Here is an 18073-nt window from a genome sequence, read left to right as displayed (position 1 = left end):
GAAAGACTCGTGCTGAAAGGGCCTCCTTACTATCCGGTATCTCAAAAATTAAAATAAATTTAGGCCTATCAGCACCTGATGGTGGTTTGGGCATTGCGTACTTCATTGTATCTCATATAGTTCACTCACATCTATTTTGACTTCATCTTCCTGCAAAACCCAGTCCCTTGTCCAAACAGGCTTGAGCAGAATCTCTTCGGGTCATTATAAAATCAAAGATATTTATCTTAGAAGCACCCATCCATTTACAAATGAGTTACACAATCCTTTAATCCTTAATTTACTAAACTAGGTTCCCCATCGTGCCTTATGCTACATTTTTACAACTATCCACAAATAATTAATTTGGAGAGGTTTGCTCAATGCTACAATTCACACCAACTGCAGGAAAAAAAATGACTTCTCTGAAAGAGAGCCACAAGATTAGGATGTCAAAATTCTTTTTAATTATGTTTACCTTAAACTCTATATGAAGGTGAAATTTTCTCTGCAGGATACAGATTCAGTATTGGGACAATATTTTTTCATTTAAATGCAGGATGCCCATTTCCAATGGGATTGATGACATTGTTGACAGAGTCCATCTAAGTGCTTTTGATATTAAGTTTCCAAAGAGGTTTCTGAAAGGAAGTAAATGCTGCCAATGCACGTTGAGGAAGCTTGCAGTGCAGGTATAATGAGGAAAAATTTCTTGTCTCACTGGGTCATCACTCAGTGAAATTCTTTATCCTGGAGAATGGGGGAGGTGGTGTCATTCAAGGCAAAGATTAAGAGGTGTGGGAGAAAAAAATGGGACAATGTGTGGAGGCCAAGATCGGATCAGCCATGACCTTATTAAAAATTTGAACAGCCTTAAGGGGTCAGTTGACCTGGCCCTGTTCCTATTTCTTATGTCCTTATTTATCTCTGTTGGTGTAACAAGATCAAACCAGCAACCACAAAGAAGGCATATCACACAGGGGTAAAGATGAACAATTACTTTATTAACAAAAATTCATCTTCAAACTTTAATTCACAATCCCCCCTTTTATAACAATGCCCACTGGTTACTATGAAAATTTCTATAACAGTGTAAAACTAATAAATTCCCCAGCCTAAATATATGTAATTAAAGTCTAAGTTATATTTCCAACCAGCCCACAGAAAAACTTCGACACAAGACTCACAAAACTTCAATCTCAACCAAATCAAAGATCATAAACAAAATTCAGTTTGTTTGGTAAACTGAAGCCAAAAGATCTTTGAGAGTGAGAGCACAAAATTCGAAGTTGTCTTGTGTTTCTTGCAGGGAGAGGAACAACGGGCTTGGTCCGAATCCTTCTGGCTGCCTTTGGAATGTTTATCCTTTTTGAAATTCTAATATTCTAAACAGTCCTCCAGACCATGACTCATGCTCTGGGCCTTCTTCCACTCCACAGCACCCCCAAGTCCAGAAATTTTTAGATTATTTTCTGCACATGCTCAGTCTGTCTCCCACTCTCTCAGCAGTCCACCTTCACCTTGGCTCTCTCAGGCAAACTGTCACTTTTTAACATAAAACCACACAACACATAGGCCAATACACAACACAGAACCGTATAACACTGGAGCCATTGTCTCTTCAATATCAGCAGCTGAGAACCATATCTTTACCAAACTGCTCCATGGGCCACCCAGGAGAGGAAATGGATATTCTTCACTGTTGCACTGTCGATTATTGACGCTGACTCTTCAGGTTCCACATAAATTTCCCAACACATTGACTGAGTTAGGAAACCTCAAATATCGTCTATCCCCTTGCAGGCCTCAGGTAAAAATTGTAATTGGTTTTAATGATATTATCAGTATCCAATGAGCAAATTTAAAGCACAATTGCTCCATAAGCAAAAAAAGTGTAAAACTATTGGATCACAGAGGTCATTTAAAAAAAAATATTTACTAGTCCAATTTTAATTGAGCAGAGATAATTGGATCAGACTTTTTTTGAAAGACACAACAGTTTGGTTAAGTGTTTGCTCACTGTCATTTTGCAAGCTTGTCTGCATTACCTCTTTAGAGCTGATGCATCTGTCAATTGCCAAGTCCATCAACAGAAGAGCCAGAATTACCTTTTGCTGTCTGCATTTTTATAATAGCTTGATCAGTCACCAGAAAGCAAATGAGTGGATAATCCTGGCAACTCTCTGCCCCATTGTTTGCTTCAGCAACGGATTCATTAATTTATCATTTTACTGATAAATTGAAATGATGTTATGTTAAGAGCAGCATTAATTTAAACAATTATTCTTTCTCAGACCACAATAGATTTTTTCTTAGCAATGTAGCAGTATATTTTCAGTCAAGATATCTGAATAACAATGGCTCTGTCATTTTTTTTAATGTTTCATCATCCCATCTGCTCTGTTTTGGGGTGTTTGGCTATCATGACACTGGCCTGGCATATAAATAAATGTAACAGTGTGCCAACCTGCACAGCAACAAATCATAAATTGCTAGGGGGAATCAGTCGATGATCCAAAATTTGGCCTAAAAACCTCAAAAGCATCAACTAAATTTTGCAGTCTTCTCAATAAGCAACAGCGCCATGATTTTAGTTTTTATTTCCGCAGAGGTCAGCAGGAGTTCAAAGCTTTATTTAACATGTATTTGTATCTATGATTGATTTTCATTGCATTTTTTTTTCCAGAATAATAATAAGCTTTCTTTCAGTAATGGTATGAGTCACTGAATCTCCAAAGCAACAGATTGAGTCATAAAGCAGTTTAAAATTGTTGGCATTTAGTTTCATCTGCCATGAATTTCATCCACTCTTTGAATTGAAGATGATAAAAAAGATAACAACATTAACTCCAGGACAGGGGCAAAATCAGACCTTAATCTGAACAAAAGAGTAAATGACCGGAGTTAATTTTAGCTCATTTTTCTGCTGGTTTGATGTCTTGCTGCCTGCTTCAGATAAGTGGCAGAGTGAAGACCAGGGGAGTTCCTATCACAGGCTTACAACAGCTCTCAGGAGGATTGAGAAGAAATGCTCCAATTCCCCCTCAAAATGTTATGCTTTAAATAATTTACAAATGACACTAATGGCCAAAGGTAAAGCTCACTTCTTGATGGTCGGTTTTTGGCGACAGTTACTACTAAAGACATCTGAGCAAACCTCATGAATGCAATATTTAGGAGATCTGTCAGAGAAATGGGTAAGATAGAAGATCATTTATGCAGTCAATGGACTTGGTTCCCGTGGTAGGAAATCCTGGATAACGTCACACATCATTGGAGAATCGAATACTTTCCAAATATCCTTGAAAACTGGGCCTCACTGCACCTTGTTTTGGTTTGTAAAGACCACACAGCAAGGTCTGATTTCCATCCATAATTTTATTGCATATAAAGGCAGAGTTTCTGCAAAGTAATACAGATGAATGTTGAATACAGTAATACCCCTGGCATCTGGCACCTATGGGGATTGGTAGATGCCAGATTAGTTGAATATTCCATTTGCTTAAGGTTGCGTGTTGTCTGATTGGTGAAGGTGTGGCAATTTTAAACGACCGTGTGGTTAACTGTTTATTTTCTGCGATTTTATTGCCAGTTGATTGATGCTGTCGGCTGTGTGAATTCCAGATAGCAGGAGTTTTACTGTAATTTATCTTTACATTCTAAAAATAATCCTTCATCCTATTGCCTGACACATCTGTGGCTTAAAGTTGGCTGACTCCATTGGGACAAATAAGGTCCATAAACTTCGAAATATATTGACATGGATTTTTTTTGAGAGGCTTGGTTTAAAGATTGTGATTATCATTTTCCTTTTGTGTTGAGCTCTTGTCTGGTCTCCCACAAAATGGAATGGCAAATCAAATTTAGATCCCAATATGAAATCTGAATGAAATTTGACATCCGTTCAGTGGGTTGTAGGTGAAATAATAGAAATGAACACTGGATCTTACTAAAGGATTGTCTTGGATGGAATGTGAGTTAATACGAGGTAATATAATCAGCATTATCTGGAGCTTTTTCCTCAGTTCACACTTGTGTAGCATTTTCACCAGCTCATTGTTGTGGTTTAAAGAGGATGACATTTTCAAAGGAATATTATAATCCAAAGCTTCCATTCCCTGATGCTGTAACTGAATGCAGTGTTGATAATTAACCAAAGGTCATATTATCCACATGATTTTGATGAATGGCAGGGTAGACTCAAAGGGACACATGACTAAACCCTGTATCTTTTTTTAAATTTAGACATACAGCACAGTAACAGGCCCTTCCATCCCATGAGCCCGTGCCACCCTAATATTCCAATAAACCTACACCCCCATTTGTTCTGAGGGCTGGGAAAAAAGTGAAGCACCTAGAAGAAACCCATATAGACATAGGGAGAATGTACAAACTTCTTACAGACAGCGCTGAATTTGAACACGGCTCTCTGGCGTTGTAACAACATTGCACTAACCCTGCTTGTTTTTTAATGATCTGTTGGAGAGAGAATCTTGTATCCTGGGAGTCATGTGGTTTGCATTCTCATGGGGAGGAGTATCTTATGTCATTGTGGAAATACTACTTTTACCTCTCACCATTTTTATCTCGGGTATCTGTTCCTCTCAGATATCAGGAGATTAATGAGGAACAAACCAAAAAAATTGTCATGATCAGTGGATTAATATTGGCATTTCCAAAGCTAGCCCATTGGCCACCCATAGCTGCCAAGCAGGATTCTGCTGTCATTAAGTGATTCAGCACAAGTAGTGCTGTCGGTTGAATGCTGGCTATGGGATTATGGAATCAAGCAGAACAAAGCCAGTTGTTTTTTCTCCCTAGGTATTTACAACAACATTGATTTTACTATCACTTCAATTAAAGATTTTATGATGTTATTAGGCTTTAATTGAACAGGTAGTCAAGGTGATGGAAGCATCGCAGCACCCTCATTTATAACAATGCAAATATACATGTAGGAAATATAACTGACCAGTGATTGATTAAGGAGATAAGGCAATGTTTATTGGCTTGATAAATTCAGGCTTTTCCAAGCTATTAAACAGTTTGATTTTTTAAAATTTTGTTATTTAAAATTGAAACTTGTGTAACTGAAGGCAGGATATGGAGCTGATTTGGAAATTGTGAATGATGGACAGAGCCCCACAGAGATTCGTGTTTGGGTTCTAATATATATGGGGAGTGATAGAATGGAAGTCCGAGTATCCCATCGATAGAAATACAAAAACTTTAGAGTATGCAATGGAAACATTAACTGACATAAAGTTGTGATCAGATGGCACGATTGGGAACACTGTGGCAAATAGGCTCCAATGTCTGTAAAACTGAAATTCCTCATGGGATGCATTCTAAGTGGTTAAAAGGTTGGAAGCAAATTAAAACTATATCGGCTTAGAGATACCACCTATTGAATATCAAAACATCAAGAACAATTAAATAAAAAAAAACAGAAACACTAATGGAAAGCGGACTAATGGACGATTGGAGCATAGCCATTGGAGTGAGCCAACAATTGGAAAGGCTGTGAAGAATTCTGAACATGGCACCATAGCTAAGAAACATTGCACTTGTGAAATTAGAATCAACATTTGCCAGTTTATGATGTATGACTGCTTAAATTGGGAATGATTTCAAAATTCAAAGTTCACATTTATTGCCTGAGTACCTGCAGAACGTCAGATATAACCTTGAGATTCTTTTTCCTGTGGGCCAGGCAAAATTTCTTTCATTTTAAAATATTTTTATTAAGTTTAACATAACCATCCATATACAAAATATTAAAAAACAAGACAAAATAATAATGTATCCGTTCTATCTCTTAATATTAATTGTGATTATATAAAGTAATTATGCATATAATCATGGGTCCTCTACCGGCATCACCTACGGCTCCTAGAACGCTTCCATCAGCGCTGTCTCCGCTCCATCCTCAACATTCATTGGAATGACTTCATCACCAACATCAAAGTACTTGAGCTGGCAGAGTCCGCAAGCATCGAATCCATGCTGCTGAAGACCCAACTGCACTGGGTGGGTCACGTCTCCAGAATGGAGGACCATCGCCTTCCCAAGATCGTGTTCTATGGCGAACTCTCCACTGGCCACCGAGAGAGGTGCACCAAAGAAGAGATACAAGGACTGCTTAAATAAATCTCTTGGTGCCTGCCACATTGACCACTGCCAGTGGGCTGATCTCGCCTCCAACCATGCATCTTGGTGCCTCACAGATCGGCGGGCAGCAACCTCCTTTGAAGAAGACCGCAGAGCCCACCTCACTGACAAAAGACAAAGGAGAAAAAACCCAACACCCAACCCCAACCAACCAATTTTCCCTTGCAACCACTGCAACCGTGCCTGCCTGTCCCGCATCGGACTTGTCAGTCACCAACGAGCCTGCAGCAGACGTGGACATACCCCTCCATAAATCTTCGTCCGCGAAGCCAAGCCAAAGAACATATAAATCAATGAATTACTATAATGACAAATCATAATATATCTTAATAAGATTTTTTTAAAAGTGTTATTATACAGGATAATTATAATTAAACCAACAAATCCACTTACCTAAAAGAAAAAAAACCTAAAATTAAAGCTAATCGATCTCCACCCTCTAATCAAAGTTACAAGAAAAAAACAAAGATGGATCAGGACGCAACAGCCCTAGAGCACCAAAATCATCTAAAATTGGAAATTATGATAATATTCAATAAATGGGCCCCATACCTTGTAATACTGAAACTTTTTATCTTTATACGTAATTTTCTCTAAGCTTAAATATAACATTGAGGGTTTCAATCTTCTTTTCAATCTTCTTCAGCATGATGCTGAACCAAGCCATGAAAGACCCCAACAATGAAGACGCTGTTTACATCCGGTACCGCACGGATGGCAGTCTCTTCAATCTGAGGCGCCTGCAAGCTCACACCAGGACACAAGAGAAACTTGTCCGTGAACTACTCTTTGCAGATGATGCCGCTTTAGTTGCCCATTCAGAGCCAGCTCTTCAGCGCTTGACGTCCTGCTTTGCGGAAACTGCCAAAATGTTTGGCCTGGAAGTCAGCCTGAAGAAAACTGAGGACCTCCATCAGCCAGCTCCCCACCATGACTACCAGCCCCCCCACATCTCCATCGGGCACACAAAACTCAAAACGGTCAACCAGTTTACCTATCTCGGCTGCACCATTTCATCAGATGCACGGATCGACAATGAGATAGACAACAGACTCGCCAAGGCAAATAGCGTCTTTGGAAGACTACACAAAAGAGTCTGGAAAAACAACCAACTGAAAAACCTCACAAAGATAAGCGTATACAGAGCCGTTGTCATACCCACACTCCTGTTCGGCTCCGAATCATGGGTCCTCTACCGGCACCACCTACGGCTCCTAGAACGCTTCCACCAGCGTTGTCTCCGCTCCATCCTCAACATCCATTGGAGCGCTCACACCCCTAACGTCGAGGTACTCGAGATGGCAGAGGTCGACAGCATCGAGTCCACGCTGCTGAAGATCCAGTTGCGCTGGATGGGTCACGTCTCCAGAATGGAGGACCATCGCCTTCCCAAGATCGTATTATATGGCGAGCTCTCCTCTGGCCACCGTGACAGAGGTGCACCAAAGAAAAGGTACAAGGACTGCCTAAAGAAATCTCTTGGTGCCTGCCACATTGACCACCGCCAGTGGGCTGATAACGCCTCAAACCGTGCATCTTGGCGCCTCACAGTTTGGCGGGCAGCAGCCTCCTTTGAAGAAGACCGCAGAGCCCACCTCACTGACAAAAGGCAAAGGAGGAAAAACCCAACACCCAACCCCAACCAACCAATTTTCCCTTGCAACCGCTGCAATCGTGTCTGCCTGTCCCGCATCGGACTGGTCAGCCACAAACGAGCCTGCAGCTGACGTGGACTTTTTACCCCCTCCATAAATCTTCGTCCGCGAAGCCAAGCCAAAGAAGAAATATAACATTACATTGTGTAGTCACTGAGCATGAGTCAGTGGGAATTCATCTTTTCATTTCATTAAAACTGCCTGTTTGGCTATCAGTGTGGTAAAAGATGAAACTCTCTCTTGAGATGCTGAGAAAAGTGTATCTGGTTCACATGAAAAACCAAACAGTGCAGTTAAAGGACAAGAATCTAATTTAATCTTAAAAATCACTGACAAAGAATTAAAAATATTCTGCCAATAACTTTGTAATTTAGGACATTCCCAAAACATATGAATCAGGGAAGCTTCAAACATTTTCAAAAGGATCAACATGGGAAATGGGACAATTTAAATTTAGATATATGTATTCTATGTATCACTTTCAATTATAATAAACAGTGCGTTGCACAAAATGAAGATTAATTGATCAAACTAAGAGTGGAATACCAATCCTCATCTTAAAAAGTTATATTAAGATCACATTCCCAATCATTTTTAATCTTAGCCATTGAGGCTAATCTTAAATATGTGATATCAATGTGAACAAATTGTAAATCAAAAAGTAAATCCAGAATATTTGAATCTGCAATTCGAGGAAAAATGTCCAATTTAGTCCCAACAAAATTCCTAACTTGCAAATTTCTAAAAAATAGTTTATTAGAAAGCTTGAATTTAACAGACAGTTGTTCAAAAGAAGCAAAGTTATTGCAAATAAAAAAATCTTTGGAATTTTTAATACCAAATCTGTACCATTCCTTAAAGCCTTCATCTAATAATGAAGGCGGAAAAATTATTATCTAGATTAGAACTGGCCAGAGAAAAATTATTATAATATCAAAAAATTTCCTAAATTGAGCCGAGATCCTCAATCCTCATTATCAGATTACGTGTCAATTGAGAAAATGAAAAATGTAAAGCAGAACCTAAAATTGCCAACATAGATGATTTCTTGGAAAAATTCAGATCTATTTCATTCCAAGAAGGAAGACTTGCTAATTAATCAGATTTTAATACTAAAAGCATACTGAACCAAGCCATGAAAGACCCCAACAATGAAGACGCTGTTTACATCCGGTACCGCACGGATGGCAGTCTCTTCAATCTGAGGCGCCTACAAGCTCACACCAAGACACAAGAGAAACTTGTCCATGAACTACTCTTTGCAGACGATGCCGCTTTAGTTGCCCATTCAGAGCCAGCAATGAAGACGCTGTTTACATCCGGTACCGCACGGATGGCAGTCTCTTCAATCTGAGGCGCCTGCAAGCTCACACCAAGACACAAGAGAAACTTGTCCGTGAACTACTCTTAGCAGACGATGCCGCTTTAGTTGCCCATTCAGAGCCAGCTCTTCAGCGCTTGACGTCCTGCTTTGCGGAAAATGCCAAAATGTTTGGCCTGGAAGTCAGCCTGAAGAAAACTGAGGTCCTCCATCAGCCAGCTCCCCACCATGACCACCAGCCCCCCCACATCTCCATCGGGCACACAAAACTCAAAACGGTCAACCAGTTTACCTATCTCGGCTGCACCATTTCATCAGATGCAAGGATCGACAATGAGATAGACAACAGACTCGCCAAGGCAAATAGCACATTTGGAAGACTACACAAAAGAGTCTGGAAAAACAACCAACTGAAAAACCTCACAAAGATAAGCGTATACAGAGCCGTTGTCATACCCACACTCCTGTTCGGCTCCGAATCGTGGGTCCTCTACTGGCATCACCTACGGCTCCTAGAACGCTTCCACCAGCGTTGTCTCCGCTCCATCCTCAACATCCATTGGAGCGCTTTCATCCCTAACGTCGAAGTACTCGAGATGGCAGAGGTCGACAGCATCGAGTCCACGCTGCTGAAGATCCAGCTGCGCTGGGTGGGTCACGTCTCCAGAATGGAGGACCATCGCCTTCCCAAGATCGTGTTATATGGCGAGCTCTCCACTGGCCACCGTGACAGAGGTGCAGCAAAGAAAAGGTACAAGGACTGCCTAAAGAAATCTCTTGGTGCCTGCCACATTGACCACCGCCAGTGGGCTGATATCGCCTCAAACCGTGCATCTTGGCGCCTCACAGTTTGGCGGGCAGCAACCTCCTTTGAAGAAGACCCCAGAGCCCACCTCACTGACAAAAGACAAAGGAGGAAAAACCAAACACCCAACCCCAACCAACCAATTTTCCCCTGCAGCCGCTGCAACCGTGTCTGCCTGTCCCGCATCGGACTTGTCAGCCACAAACGAGCCTGCAGAAGACGTGGACTTTTACCCCCTCCATAAATCTTTGTCCGCGAAGCCAAGCCAAAGAAAGAATACTAAAAGCAAACTGCATATATTAAGCACCCAAAAATAAAATCTAAAGTTTGGAAGCGCATTCCCCCATTCCTAATAGTTTTCTGAAAATGATGTTTCCCCTGCCATATATATCAAGAAATATACAAATCTATATATCACCTTTGTACAACTTCTAATTTGTTGAATCATTCATTTTAAATTATAAATGGCAAGAGTTGCCCCTATGTGGTATAAATTTTGTTGGATTGTAAATTCTTGGACAGTTTAGCCTCTCTGGCGAACCCACCCATGTGTAGCTTCTTGTACACGTGTTGCCGGGCTTGAGGCAAAACAGAAACCACTCAACTCGCCTTTGGGTTTGAAGATTTATTGCTGCACATATTCATTATTGTAGTTGACAATCAAGGTGAGCACTCATTACATTTAAACTGGTTCGAGGAACAGAACAAGCGCACTGTGGTTATTGCTTTGTAAAATAACTTTTCGACTTTCAATTATGTGACAAAGATAATTTTGGTGAAGACCATTTATTGCATAATTATGAACACTTTCTAAAAGGATGTAGATAACAGAGGAAATATGTAGTAGCATATTTCATTAGACATCAGAATTCTTTCCATTTGTTAATGTAAAGAAGATGATAACAAAACTATAGCAAGAAATGTGTCTTCCCCATCATTTAAAAAAAATTAGACCTACAGCAGGATGACAGGCCCTTTTGGCTCACAAGCCTGTGCCACTCAATTGCACCAACCGCCCTACGACCACCGGTACGTTTTTGAACAGTCAGAAGAAGCCGGAGTCCCCGGGGAAAACCAACACAGACACGGAGAGAACATAGAAATTCCTTACAGACAGCGTGGGATTCGAGCCCAAATCTCGATCGCTGACGCTAACCACAATGTTAACCCTGAGAAAATTATTTACATAGACTATACGCAATCATTTCAGTCATGTCTTCAGCATAACTTATTCCATATTCAAGACTCTGCAAAGAATCTCCTACTGCTCCCAAAGGAAAATAAATAAAATTACTGAAGATGTCTTACATTCCAATCCTGCATTATTTTCCAAGATTCAGATGTCTTTCCTTGTGCAGCATTTCTTGTTTTACAGCACCTCCTCTCAAAATCCTTCACATGTGCCAATTAACTATGACAGCAACGTTCGGAAATAAATACTATATCAGCAGAGTAGTCTTCACACCATCAGTGTACTTGAGGAAATAAAGTTCCGCAAACTTGTAAACTCTTTCCTTATCTTTAAATCTGCCATCTTCTTGGGAGGTGTGATTTTAGGGGGTGCAGGAATCACGTCCAGTCCTCTGCAACTTTATTTGTTCCTCAGCTGTCAGCGAGAGACAAAATAAATTGTAACAAGTATGAGGAAACTTAATAGCTTTGGAATTGTTGCACAACAGCAGGGAGAAGATCCTTTGCAGAATCATGAAGATGGAATAGATGATGGGTCGGTTGTGAGGCAAGCATTTACTTTTGGCTTTTTAAAATCTTTAGATAAACTTAGATTCATAACACTGGACAACAAATTTTTTCAAAAGATTTGCTTCCTGAAAAAAAAGCGGGGATTATGATAGACAACTTCAGGCTGAACACAAAGATAATTTCAGATTTGCTATATCACATAGAAAGTTGGGAATACATGAGATGAACTTTTATTGAATTTTTCATGTTTAATCTTATAATTATGCTGACATATTACATTAGTTCAGCTGACCTAAACATGTTTTATCACTGATTTTCATTTGTACTCAGCATCTGATGCCTCTCATGTCAGTGACCAACATTGTTGGATTCCAGTTGCCTCGATACCGATTTTCCATGGTTGCAACGTCCTAGTGAAACCTTTCACCATGTTCATTACTGACAGCATCAAGATCAACAGGGAAAAAGTTCAAGTACAAATCGAGAAAATGAATTTTTCATGACATGTTGCATTTCATGGTTTTGTATGCTTGAAGTAGATTTAAAATGTCACAGGAAATCACAAAAAAAATTTATACAGTATCTAATAAAAAGGTACATGATAGGAAAATTATAAGGTGATTTTTTTTTGTGATCAGCCCAAAATGCATAAAATAGCACCAAAAATGTGAAAGAAACAATATCCTTGTTTTCTGGTGTAATTTTCCATTCCATGACAAGATGAGTTAGCTGCCCTTCAAATTTTACCATCAAGCCCAAACATGTCATTTACTGATCAAATTCCCTCATCAAGGCAATGTATTTTACATTTTATACATTTAGGGTACAAATTCTTTGTAAAGACCCAAGGTGGACTTTGATACATTCCTCGTCATTGGTCAATTATAAAATTGCTGTGCCAGAAAGGAAGATCACAAGCTTAGGCTTTTATTTCCTATCATTTAGCATGATCGAGTTTATCTTCCAATAAATTAGAGGATCTTTCAAAGTTATGAGCAGGTTTATTTCAGCGAATCTAATATTTTGATCTATATATTCAGAAAACAACTCATTAAATTATTATGCATTAGAAATAGCAACATTTAAAACTGAATTTCTATATTTCTCATTGAAAATAAAGTTTTACTGCAGTTTTGACCAAAAATAATCCTTCTCAGAGTTGCAGCTTCACAACATGCGGTGCCATGCAATATTATAAAGTAGATGTGATGCATATATTAATTGTCATTCTTTTTAAAAATAAAACAATTAGTGCACAATAAATCAGTATGCTTTTCATTTGGTAATTAGTATTACCTACAACCAAAAGTGGAACGCACCTCCCAAGTCCTCTAATATATCACACTTTGATCAGACATTCCTCAAATCATCTTTCAAGGATTCTCATCATCTACATATTCATGAAGCAGCACGGTATGGAGCTCAAGCTCAGCATCCAGAGCCTGCAGAGTTTGCAATCTTGGAGGAGGTGACGGGATCCTCAATGACTCGGTGGCTCGAAAGGGTCTTTTTTTTTAACTTATTTTTTTGCAAAATTACTCCGGAGTGTAATGTCTGCTAGTCTTTGCATGCAAAAGTGTGCACTCTTTACCAAGAGAGTATCTTGTTAATATGACAACAATAATGTAGTACTAAATTGAAATCTATTAGTCTCTTTTCAGGCAATGGAATCCATAATCACTCTCAAGAACCCATTTACACTAATCCTACATTGATCCAATTTTATTCCTCATGCATTTATTTCACTGATCCTTGATCTCTCAAAAATGTGAATATCTACACAATAAATATGTATTTCATGATTCAGATTTTGTATTTAGAAGAAAGCAAATGACGCATCATTCATTTGTCTTGTCCATATCACCATTCTCTGGTATTTGTACATCGGAAGTTGTTGTCACAAGAAAACAAAACCGTTCCATGCCTTCTGAACCAGTCCGAATGAATAAGTTTTGAAATTTCTTTTACCCGAGCATGCAGGATCTGAATTATAAGATGTCTTGTAGAAGAACTAAATTAATCGCAAAATATAGGCCATGAAAAAAGAGGGATTATGGAAAAAAATAAATGATAGAAAGAAGCAAAATTATATTAAATCTCTAACAGTAATTAAAATCTGAAGGAAGGAGTTTCTACTGTGAAAACCTTCACAAGTGATGCTTGGAAAGTGGTTTAAAGGTTAAGGTTCCATTATTGTCACATAATACTACATTTAGAATGTAGCAAACATGAAATTATTTAACTTGTCTACTGTAAGGAAAAACAGAATCACCACTTTGTCAAGCACCCCTCACAAAATGAGGCCCCAGTGAGGAACAAACTCTTGACCCTTGGTTTATAAGGCCAGTGCTCAAACCACCGAGCTATTGGAGCCTCTTCCAACCACTGAGGCATCAGAGCCTCTAAAATTTCCTGTATTTAAAAACAAAACATTTACGCTAGATTAGCCCACACACTAATGATTTTGGCATTGAGAAACACAAGAACTGGAGATGCTGCAATCAATGGGCACACAATGTGAAGTTGGTGGGACTCAGCAGGTCAGGCAGAATCCATGGAGAGAAGTGGACAATCTCTGTTTCTGGCTGGGAACATGGGTGGTATATATCGATTGCTTATTTGCTGTGTTGGTAAGGTTTGATGGTTTATTGACTGGTGGGAAGTATTGCAACCAAACCAATCTTACCCTTATTTGCTTCCACAAAGGCCTTGGCCTTTGAAAACGTGTCCAAATGATCCATTTTTAATCTAGATCTCTTAAGTTATTTGTGAGATCTCAATCATTTACATATTACTTAATTTCTGTTCAAATAATACTTCAGGCATGCTCCTGACATCTACTGGATTTCAGATGTCATTTAAAATGATGTACAATTACTGGGTGATGACCTCTATTTCCAGCTAGTCCAAGACTTCAAATTATATAATAGAAGCTGTTGATTCTGGGCATAATGTCTCTGAAGTTCATCTCCATTACAACAAGAGAAAAAAAAAACTTATGATAAGGAAAATGCTAATTGCATCGGTGTTTTTCCAAGAAATAATGGAAGAAAAATAATTATTGCCAATAAGCCTTTCATTGGAATTTTCACTGGACTCTCAAAGCAATTTCCTCATCGTGTGCAAGACGGCAGTAATACCTGTAGTTGTTGAAAGTTCAAGTTCAGGATGTTGTGAGCATTTAATAAACCCAATTGTTATTTTTTAAAATGTTCTAGAAACACACAAAACAGGCCATTCTTTCAACATTCTTGTGAATTACATTATCAAGTTAAACTTTTGTTAATGCAAAGAAGAAACACTTTACATGTTCATACATTGTTTTCTAAAAAGGATTCTTAACATGGATAAAAATAACATAGCAACACTGTTGTATTTCCAACAGTAAATTATTCAATGTAGTTTTTAAACATTAATTTCATTTAAAATCACAGTTACCCACAGAAGATATTAAAAATGCTATTTTGAGATCATTTCTGACTGTGTTAATAAAAGCTAGACAAGATTACCATAGAAGTTTTTTTTCCAAAAACACTTATTTATAATGGAAAGGAAACAAAGTGATCAATTTTGTTCCACAGCAATATAGTTATGGAGACTTAATTACATACAATGAAATAGATGGTTCTTGAGTAAGGGTCGAATCCAACTGTATTCCAACTATTATACCTTTGGAATGGCTGATGCTAAAAAATATGATGCCATGGGAATATCTCATTTGGTTGAGTCCCACTCAGCCTGACCACCTTAGATATCTCTGAATTTTCCAGTTGAAACTTTGCAAACCTAACACCACCGAATTCCCTTTTGCTGACAAGTTGACTCAGTTTGTTCAATGGCACATAAAGTACCCTGATACCAAAAATCAGGAAAAAAAAACATATTTAGCAAAGTTAAATATAGAAAAATGGATAGCGTTCATCAGCCTCTCATGCACGCAAGGTATTCTGTAATTCAGTAGGGGAGCAGAGTCTTCTCTGGGATCTGATTACCATGCAACAGCTTCTATTGGACCATGTACAGGGATTTTATGGGACACTAGCCATAGAAATAATCACTCGCAAAATCACAAAATTAATCATATGTAGATCATAGGACATTTGCAAACTGGTCTAGTTTTAAATTAAATTGATATTGATTCTGGATTTTGTTCTCTCTTCTATCCTGAATAAGTGTCTACTCTCTGTATGCCACTATTCTGATAAAGTGATGCGATGTTGTTCACAATAGGATCATCTTGGAGAAGAACAATATTGTACTCAGGTGATTTTTTTTCACACCTGGGAGAAATTTTGACCCCTGGCTTTTCTAGCAGATTAGTTTTAGCACCAAGCACATTATAACATCATAAAAATCCCTCCGATCACATTAACAATGTGTCATCCTAAATGTTTGTCAACAGCATTAGGTCTCTGGAGAAGGCAATGGAATGTTTAAAATATCAATCCCCCAGAATTGATATGTTCCACAATCTATTTGCTGGCCTTTTCTGATGGGCTCTATTTTTGAAAGCCAGACTTCACAGAAATAGAATTCATTGCACCTCTAAAGCTATCTCACGTTCCCCTGGACTGCTTTGTTTGAGAAAGCCAAGCCGTACAGCCTGTCTACCTCTTATCCTTGCGATCAGAACTTGTTTCTGCTGCTACAGACTTGTGCCACATCTCACAATGCACTGCCCCCAAGTCAACTAAGGTCCATAGTGGTGGAGGGAAAAGTTTTTTCATCAACTGCAAGGACGAGAGGAAGAACTGCAAGAGAATATTTACCATAAAAGGCTTACTCACAAAGAAGGCATTCTAGTATTATGAGGGGAACCACCTTGGAAATATCTTGTGGCCCTAAGAGGGTTCCCTCAGAAAGATGCCTGCGGCAGATGTAGTTTTTAACATTTCTGCCCAGGTCTCTGGGCCATTGGGACAATCCTCCGTCCCCTCAATGCTGCATCTAGTGGGTGGACAACAGATCAAAACAATATTATTAAATTGACACAGTGTTACATTACAACTTGACAGTGATCTTGGTAGTTCAGCGAAGATGTCCATCTTTATGAGATTTTTAATAAGATGGTGAGGCTGACCATGGTGTTTGAACAACCTTGAAAATTAGGAAAGGAATTTATCGGCTCTTACCCTCTGATTCCAGGAATCCTTGAATATCCCTAGTGCAAGGAACAGAAAAAATAATAATTATAAATAAGGCTACAAGCCTTTAGGCTGCATGTTGGTCGGTGAGAATAAACTTAAAACTGAAAGATATCTTTGAGGAATAATAACAATCATTCTAAGAAAGAGAAAACATTCATGAATATCAATAGGATTTGTGTGGGTAGACATGCCATGTTTTTACAGATCATCGCAATTAAATATTTTATCCATTTTTACCTGATGGTCAAATTCATTTATATATATAATGAAGGTAAGAAAAATTGTGTGCAGTTAATGGAATCATAAACAACACTCATGAAAACATGAAGCAAAAAAAACCTGAAACCTGCAAGTATTAAATATTTTAAAATAAAATAAAAATGAAATAGAGAGGAACATTAAAGAAGGATGAGAATGTCTTGGCTGAAGGGTAAAGAGGAATGGAGATACTTATGTATTGAAGGCCAGATGAAGAATGAAGAAGGAATGGCAAGAGCATTGAATTGATTTATTGTCATGTGTACTAGCCAACTTTAAAAAGATTCACTTTGTGTGCTATCCAGATAAGTCAACGCATGCAGCAGTAATAATGAGTCATCAAATAAAGTGAAGGGAACAGCGTTGCACCATTGGACTGATAAGCATTTTCACTAATAATGTTTTAGTGTACTTGATGGAATCCATACTATTGCTTTGTTAAGGCTTTACCATCTCCAAAGAACATCTCTCACCTAGCTATGGTGTAATCTTGTGTGGGCCAATAGCATATGACTTGTTAATTTTAGCCAGTTTTGTGCTTTTGATGTGCATAAGATGGACAGTGCATTTTATTGCATGTAGCTTCTGAATCAAAGTCCCTGATTGTCTCTGCATCAATCTTGTGGACATATCTTCCATAGAATTGAAATCATTTGGCACCATAGGCAGTGGGTTCAGTGAGGTATGGGTCATCTTATTCAATCCATGGATTCTTCTTGTTAATTTCATTTTACCTTGTAAATGGGGAAATGATTTTCTGATTCATATCATCAGACCTTAAATTTTCCCAAAAGCATTGCATTACTTATTCAGCCTTTGTATTACCATCCATGACATGCAACATTTAAATTCTGTGCACTTCTCTAATTCTACCTCATTGCATGAACTTGCTTCTGGTCTCTTCTCACTCTACCAAGGATGCCTTTGCATTGCTCTGATCTTTTCCTGAGTTTATTCTGAGCCTGTTTCCACATTTTTGTCTCTAGATTCCATCATCGCTTTTAGCAAATGAATATGTTATGTAACTACCAAATTG

The sequence above is a fragment of the Narcine bancroftii genome, chromosome 8 (assembly GCF_036971445.1).
Source record: "Narcine bancroftii isolate sNarBan1 chromosome 8, sNarBan1.hap1, whole genome shotgun sequence".
NCBI lineage: Eukaryota > Metazoa > Chordata > Chondrichthyes > Torpediniformes > Narcinidae > Narcine > Narcine bancroftii.
The sequence above is the reverse complement of the archived record's forward strand: the minus strand, read 5'-3'. Positions refer to the sequence as shown.